This window comes from Pristiophorus japonicus, unplaced genomic scaffold (genome assembly GCF_044704955.1).
Source record: "Pristiophorus japonicus isolate sPriJap1 unplaced genomic scaffold, sPriJap1.hap1 HAP1_SCAFFOLD_91, whole genome shotgun sequence".
Classification (NCBI taxonomy): Eukaryota; Metazoa; Chordata; class Chondrichthyes; family Pristiophoridae; genus Pristiophorus; species Pristiophorus japonicus.
Window position 1 is genome coordinate 2,239,725 of NW_027254835.1, and position 6,666 is coordinate 2,246,390.

At 47.4% G+C, this 6,666-nt stretch overlaps 1 non-coding gene across 1 annotated transcript; it reads right to left on the minus strand.

Moving 5' to 3' along the window:
* Positions 1 to 6,592: 6,592 nt before the first annotated feature.
* trnan-guu (transfer RNA asparagine (anticodon GUU)) lies at positions 6,593 to 6,666 on the minus strand. The gene has a single exon. It is a non-coding gene; the product is annotated as a tRNA-Asn (tRNA).

A 6,666-nucleotide genomic window follows, 5' to 3' on the forward strand; every position in this document is an offset into this window, starting at 1 on the left:
GGAGCTGGTCGAGTGTGGTCAGTGCTTCGATGCTGGGGATGTTAGCCTGATTGAGGACGCTAACGTTGGTGCGTCTGTCCTCCCAGGGGATTTGCAGGATTTTGCAGAAACCGCATTGGTGGTATTTCTCCAGCGACTTGAGGTGTCCACTGTATAAGGTCCATGTCTCTGAGTCATACAGGAGGACAGGTATCACTACAGCCCGTTAGACCATGAGCTTAGTGGCAGATTTGAGGGCCTGATATTCGAACACTCTCTTCCTCAGGCGGCCGAAGGCTGCACTGGCGCACTGGAGGCAGTGTTGAACCTCGTCACCGATGCCTGCCCTCGCTGATAATAGGCTCCCGAGGTATGCAATTATTCATCCTCTCACAGACCTCAATTATTTTCATGCGATAAACTGATTGAGAATAGAAAGAAGGTTAGTGCTCAGGATCTTAACCACTCGACCACCAAGGGAAAATTACGATAATTTTGATGACCTCACACTTTCCGACATTGTATTCCATCTGCCAAACCTTAGCCCATTCATTTAACCGATCGAAATCTCTTTGCAGCCTCTCTGTGTCCTCTACACAACCCGCTTTCCCACTAATCTTTGTGTCATCTGCAAATTTTGTTGCACTACACTCTGTCCCCTCTTCCAGGTCATCTATGTATATTGTAAACAGTTGTGGTCCCAGCACCGAGCCCTGTGGCACACCACTAACCACCGATTTCCAACTCGAAAAGGGCCCATTTATCCCAACCCTCTGCTTTCTGTTAGCCAGCCAATTCTCTATCCATGCTAATACATTTCCACTGACTCCGCGTACCTTTATCTTCTGCAGTAACCTTTTGTGTGGTACCTTATCGAATGCCTTTTGGAAATCTAAATACACCACATCCATCGGTACACCTCTATCCATCATGCTCGTTATATACTCAAAGAATTCCAGTAAATTTGTTAAACATGATTTCCCCTTCATGAATCCATGCTGCGTCTGCTTGATTGCACTATTCCTATCTTGATGTCCCGCTATTTCTTCCTTCATGATAGTTTCAAGCATTTTCCCTACTACAGATGTTAAACTAACCAGCCTATATTTACCTGCCTTTTGTCTGCCCCCTTTTTTAAACAGAGGCATTACATTAGCTGCTTTCCAATCCGCTGGTACCTCCCCAGAGTCCAGAGAATTTTGGTAGATTATAACGAATGCATCTGCTATAACTTCCGCCATCTCTTTTAATACCCTGGCATTTCATCAGGACCAGGGGACTTGTCTACCTTGAGTCGCATTAGCCTGTCCAGCACTACCCCTCTGGTGATAGTGATTGTTTCAAGGTCCTCTCTTCCCACATTCCTGTGACCAGCAATTTCTGGCATGGTTTCTGTGTCTTCCATTGTGAAGACCGAAGCAAAATAATTGTTTAAGGTCTCAGCCATTTCCACAGTTCCCATTTTTAAATCTCCCTTCTCATCTTCTAAGGGACCAACATTTACTTTAGTCACTCTTTTCCGTTTTATATATCGGTAAAAGCTTTAACTATCCATTTTTATGCTTTGCACAAGTTTACCTTCGTAATCTATCTTTCCTTTCTTTATTGCTTTCTTAGTCATTCTTTGCTGTCGTTTAAAATTTTCCCAATCTTCTATTTTCCCACTAACCTTGGCCACCTTATACGCATTGGTTTTTAATTTGATACTCTCCTTTATTTCCTTGGTTATCCACGGCTGGTTATCCCTTCTCTTACTGCCCTTCTTTTTCACTGGAATATATTTTTGTTGAGCACTTTGAAAGAGCCCCTTAAAAGTCCTCCACTGTTCCTCAATTGTGCCACCGTTTAGTCTGTGTTTCCAGTCTACTTTAGGCAACTCTGCCCTCATCCCACTGTAGTCCCCTTTGTTTAAGCATAGTACGCTCGTTTGAGACACTACTTCCTCACCCTCAATCTGTATTACAAATTCAACCATACTGTGATCACTTCTTCCGAGAGGATCTTTTACTAGCTTCAATCATTAATTTTCTCTTTACATGTGATGAACTTTTATCCCTATCTCGTTTACACACTGTATTTTAGGAGAATGGTTTAAAATTTTAAGTGCTTATTGTCATGTATTCAACCAACATTGTAACTCATGTATAATCTGACCTCAGTTGTACACTGTGAGAACAATGACCACTAGGTGGTGAACTTGTGGGAGACACTTCTAACCTGGACCTTCAGGTATAAAAGGGGAAGCTCCACCCATTTTCATCACTTGAGTGCTAAGGAATAAAGGACAGGCCACAGACTGACCTTCTCTCAAGCATGGGCCTCGTGTGCATTTCTACTGTATAGTAAGGATGTATCAATGGCGACGAGAAACTGGGATTTAAACCACGTGAGCATGGCCGCTAGCAGAATAGACGAGAGATACTGTGTTAAGGAATGGTTGGGACAGAGAATCAACATTGTTGAAGCAGCACACAGTTCTACAGGCAGACAAGGGCAATCGGGCATGCCCCAACATGTAGTCGAACCCAGAGGGGGAGTTCGACAGAGATAATGGCAAGCAGAACGGCGATTCACACCATTGCAAGGGACAATGTGGCCAGTAATGGGGCCATCAACACCTGTTAATAGCACACTCAAGGACAGTCACAGGGGTAGTCAAGGACGATTGATGAGCAAGGGATCTTTTGTTTCCAACAAAAGCTCATGTTGGAGGCATGGAGGCACAAACTCAGCCGGAGTTTGCAGAGATGAACAAAATACCTACAGAAATTGCAGAAATGAACGCTGGGGGAAATCGCTGGAAGCTGAAGTTCAGTGAGTTCATGTGGAGCACGTATACAGTTCATACACCAGGACGCCACCGATAATGATGAAAGTGCTCCTCAGTGGCATCCCAGTATCAATGGAGCTAGACACGGGGGCTAGCCAGTCCCTGATGGGTATCAAATAGTTTGAAAAGTTGTGGGCGTCCAAGGCCAGTCGGGCCAAAATTATCACCGATTGACGCACAGCTACGGACATTCACCAAGGAGATCATTCCGGTGCTTGGCAGCGCCACGATAATCATGACCCACAAAGATTCGGAGAACAGGCTGCCACTCTGGGTTGTCCCGGGGGACGGTCCCGCACTTCTGGGGAGGAGTTGGCTTGCTGTCATGAACTGGAAATGGGGCAATGTTTAATGCTATTTCCTCTGTGGAGCGAGTTTCATACTCACAGATCCTGCACAAATTTGACTCATTATTTCAACCCGGCATTGGCACTTTCATGGGGGCCAAGGAAGTGATTCACATAAACCCGGAAGCCAGGCCAGGACACCACAAGGCCAGAGCGGTGCCGTACGTGATGCGGGAAAAGATAGAAGGTGAATTTAACTGCCTGCTGAGGGAAGGTATCATTTTGCCAGTCGAATTCAGTGACTGGGCGAGCCTGATTGTACCGGTGTTCAAGGCGGATGGGTCGGTCAGGATATATGGTGATTACAAGGCCACCATCAATCGGGTGTCACTCCAAGACCAGTACCCGCTACCGAGAGCGGAGGACCTCTTTGCGATGCTATCCGGTGGCAAACTTTTGTCAAAATTGGACGTGACCTCAGCTTACATGATCCAGGAGCTGGCGAGAGAGTTGAAGAAGCTGACCACCATCACGACACACAAGGGGTTGTTTGAGTACAACAGATGTCCGTTCGGGATTCGCTCGGCCGCCGCGATCGTCCAACGAAATATGGAAAGCCTCCTCAAGTCGATTCCAGGGACGATGGTTTTTCAGGACGACAACCTCATCACGGGTTACGATACTGAAGAACACCTCCACAACCTGGAGGAGGTGCTTCGCAGACTGGACCGGGTAGGGCTGCGACTGAAAAAGGCGAAGTGCGTCTTCCTAGCTCCAGAGTTAGAATTCCTGAGGATGAGGGTAGGAGTAGACGGGATGAGCCCTACTGCGTCCAAGACGGAAGCGATCCAGAGAGCACCCAGACCCCGCAACACGACGGAGCTGCGTTTGTTCCTGGGGCTCCCGAACTATTTGGTAACTTTCTTCCCAAATTGAGCACGCTACTAGAGCCGCTACACGTGCTCCTAAGCAAAGGTCTCGAATGGGTCTGGGGGGACAGCCAGGAAAGGGCTTTTAATAGAGCACACAATTTGTTATGTTCCAAAAATCTGTTAACGCGATATGACCCATGTAAGAAACTTGTGTTAACGTGCGATGCGTCGTCCTATGGTGTCTGGTGTGTGTTGCAGCATGTCAATGCCAAGGGTCAGTTACAGCCAGTAGCTTATGCCTCCAGAGGTCTGTCGCAGGCAGAAAGGGGCTACGGGATGATAGAAAAGGAGGCGCTAGCACGTGTATATGCGGTAAAGAAAATGCACCAGTACCTGTTTGGCAGGAAATTTGAGCTGGAGACAGATCACAAACCCCTAACGTCCCTTTTGGCCGACAACAAGGCCATAAATGCAAACGCATCGGTCCGCATACAGAGGTGGGCACACACGTCAGCCACCTATGACGACACAATTCGGCACAGACCGGGCACTGAAAACTGCGCCGATGCACTCAGCAGGCTCCCACTAGCCGCCACTGAGGGGGCTACCGAGCATGCCGCTGAGATGGTCATGGCTGTTGAAGCTTTCGCAAGTGAAGGCTCACCCGTGACAGCCCTTCAGATTAAAGTCTGGACAAATAGAGACCCGCTATTGTCGCTAGTCAAGAAATGTGTCCTGAATGGGGACTGGGCAGCCACGTACAGGGCATGCCCTGAGGAATTTAAACCATTTCACAGGGGCAGGGATGAACTCTCGATTCAGGCCGATTGCCCACTGTGGGGAAACCGCGTAGTCATGCCCCAGATGGGCAGAGAGGTGTTCATCAGAGAACTCCACAATGAGTATTCGGGCATTGTCATGATGAAGGCAATTGCCAGGTTACACGTTTGGTGGCCAGGGATAGACGCAGATCTGGAAGTTTGTGTTCGCAGGTGCAACACGTGTGCCCAGCTGGGCAATGAGCCCAGGGAAGCCCCCCTTAGCCCCTGGCCATGGCCCGCCAAGACTTGGTCACGCATCCATGATGACTACGCAGGTCTTTTCATTGGAAAAATGTTTTTGGTTGAAGTAGACGCCCACTCCAAATGGATCGAGGATGACATTTTAAATTCAACCACATCCTCTGCCACGGTAGAAAGTCTACGGGCAATGTTCGCCGCCCACGGTCTACCGGTCATCTTGGTCAGCGACAATGGCCCGTGCTTCACAAGCACTGAATTCCAGGACTTCATGGCAGGCAATGGAATTAACCATGTCAGAAAGGCACCGTTCAAGCCAGCCTCAAAGGCCAGGCAGAACGAAATGTGCAGATAATCACACAGGGGATGCTCAGAATCCAAGGGGGTTCCCTACAAAGCCACTTATCACGCCTCCTGTTGGCCAATAGATCCCGACCACACTCGCTCACAGGGGTTCCACCCGCAGGGCTGCTAATGATAAGGACGCTCAAAACCCGTTATCCCTTATACACCCCACCATGAAAGAAATTGTTGGGAGCAGGCGCCAATCACAATATAACGACCATGACAGGAATGCGAGGATACGATATACTGGTGTAAACGACCCTGTTGTTGTCCACAACTACACTGCAGGGCCTAAATGGCTCGCAGGCACTGTGATTGCCAAAGAGGGCAATAGGATTCTGGTAGTTAAACTTACCAATGGACAAATCTGCCGCAAACACGTGGATCAAACAAAAAGGCGGTTCAGCAACCCCATAGAAGAAGCAGAGGAAGAACATGATATCGAGTTCACTCCAGCACAGGTGACCGAACACCGGAACCAAAGGGAGGAGAGCCCAGTCACTGTGGGCAGTCCGGATAGGCCTGAGGCACCGCAAACAGCAGACACACAGGCCAGCGCCCAACAACCGGAGCCCCAACTCAGGTGCTCTACAAGAGAGCGTAAACCACCAGAGAGACTCAACCTGTGATCCCAAAAAGACTTTGGGGTCATGTATTCAACCAGCATTGTAACCCATTTTTAAATTCAAAACCTGATAAAATTGACGACATGCAGCCAACGTGCAAAAGTAAGGATTCTTTTAATCACCGTTAATTAGCCGATAACCTTCTTCAGAATGAAATAAATATTAATATAATTACTGAGGAACAGTGGTATCCTCAATCATTCATTTTCTCTTTACATGTGATGAAGTTTTATCTCTATCTCATTTACATGCTGTATGAGAATGGTTTAAAATTGTAAGTGTTTATGACTCAGTTGTAAAACAATTGATTGTGTGTCTGTCTATTCTTGACAGGAGGAGCACTTGAGACCGAAGTTCCAGTTCGACATATGTATCAATAGATTCAATTTCCACCAGTTTCTTTAAACCCAATAACATTATTTATTTCTAATGGGCTGGATGGAGGAACATGATCCATGTAAAAAATTGTTATCGTTTTACTTGAACTGAATGCTCATAAAATATTGGAGTGGGAACTAATTGGATAACAGCACTGCTGGCAACATTTGCGGAATCGATTCATGCAGCCAAAATACACAATGACAACCTGGGATTGTGCGTCACAGAATACTCGGGGAAAAACAGTTAAACACTTCGTCCCTGGGTGGGCTTGAACCACCAACCTTTCGGTTAACAGCCGAACGCGCTAACCCATTGCGCCACAGAGAC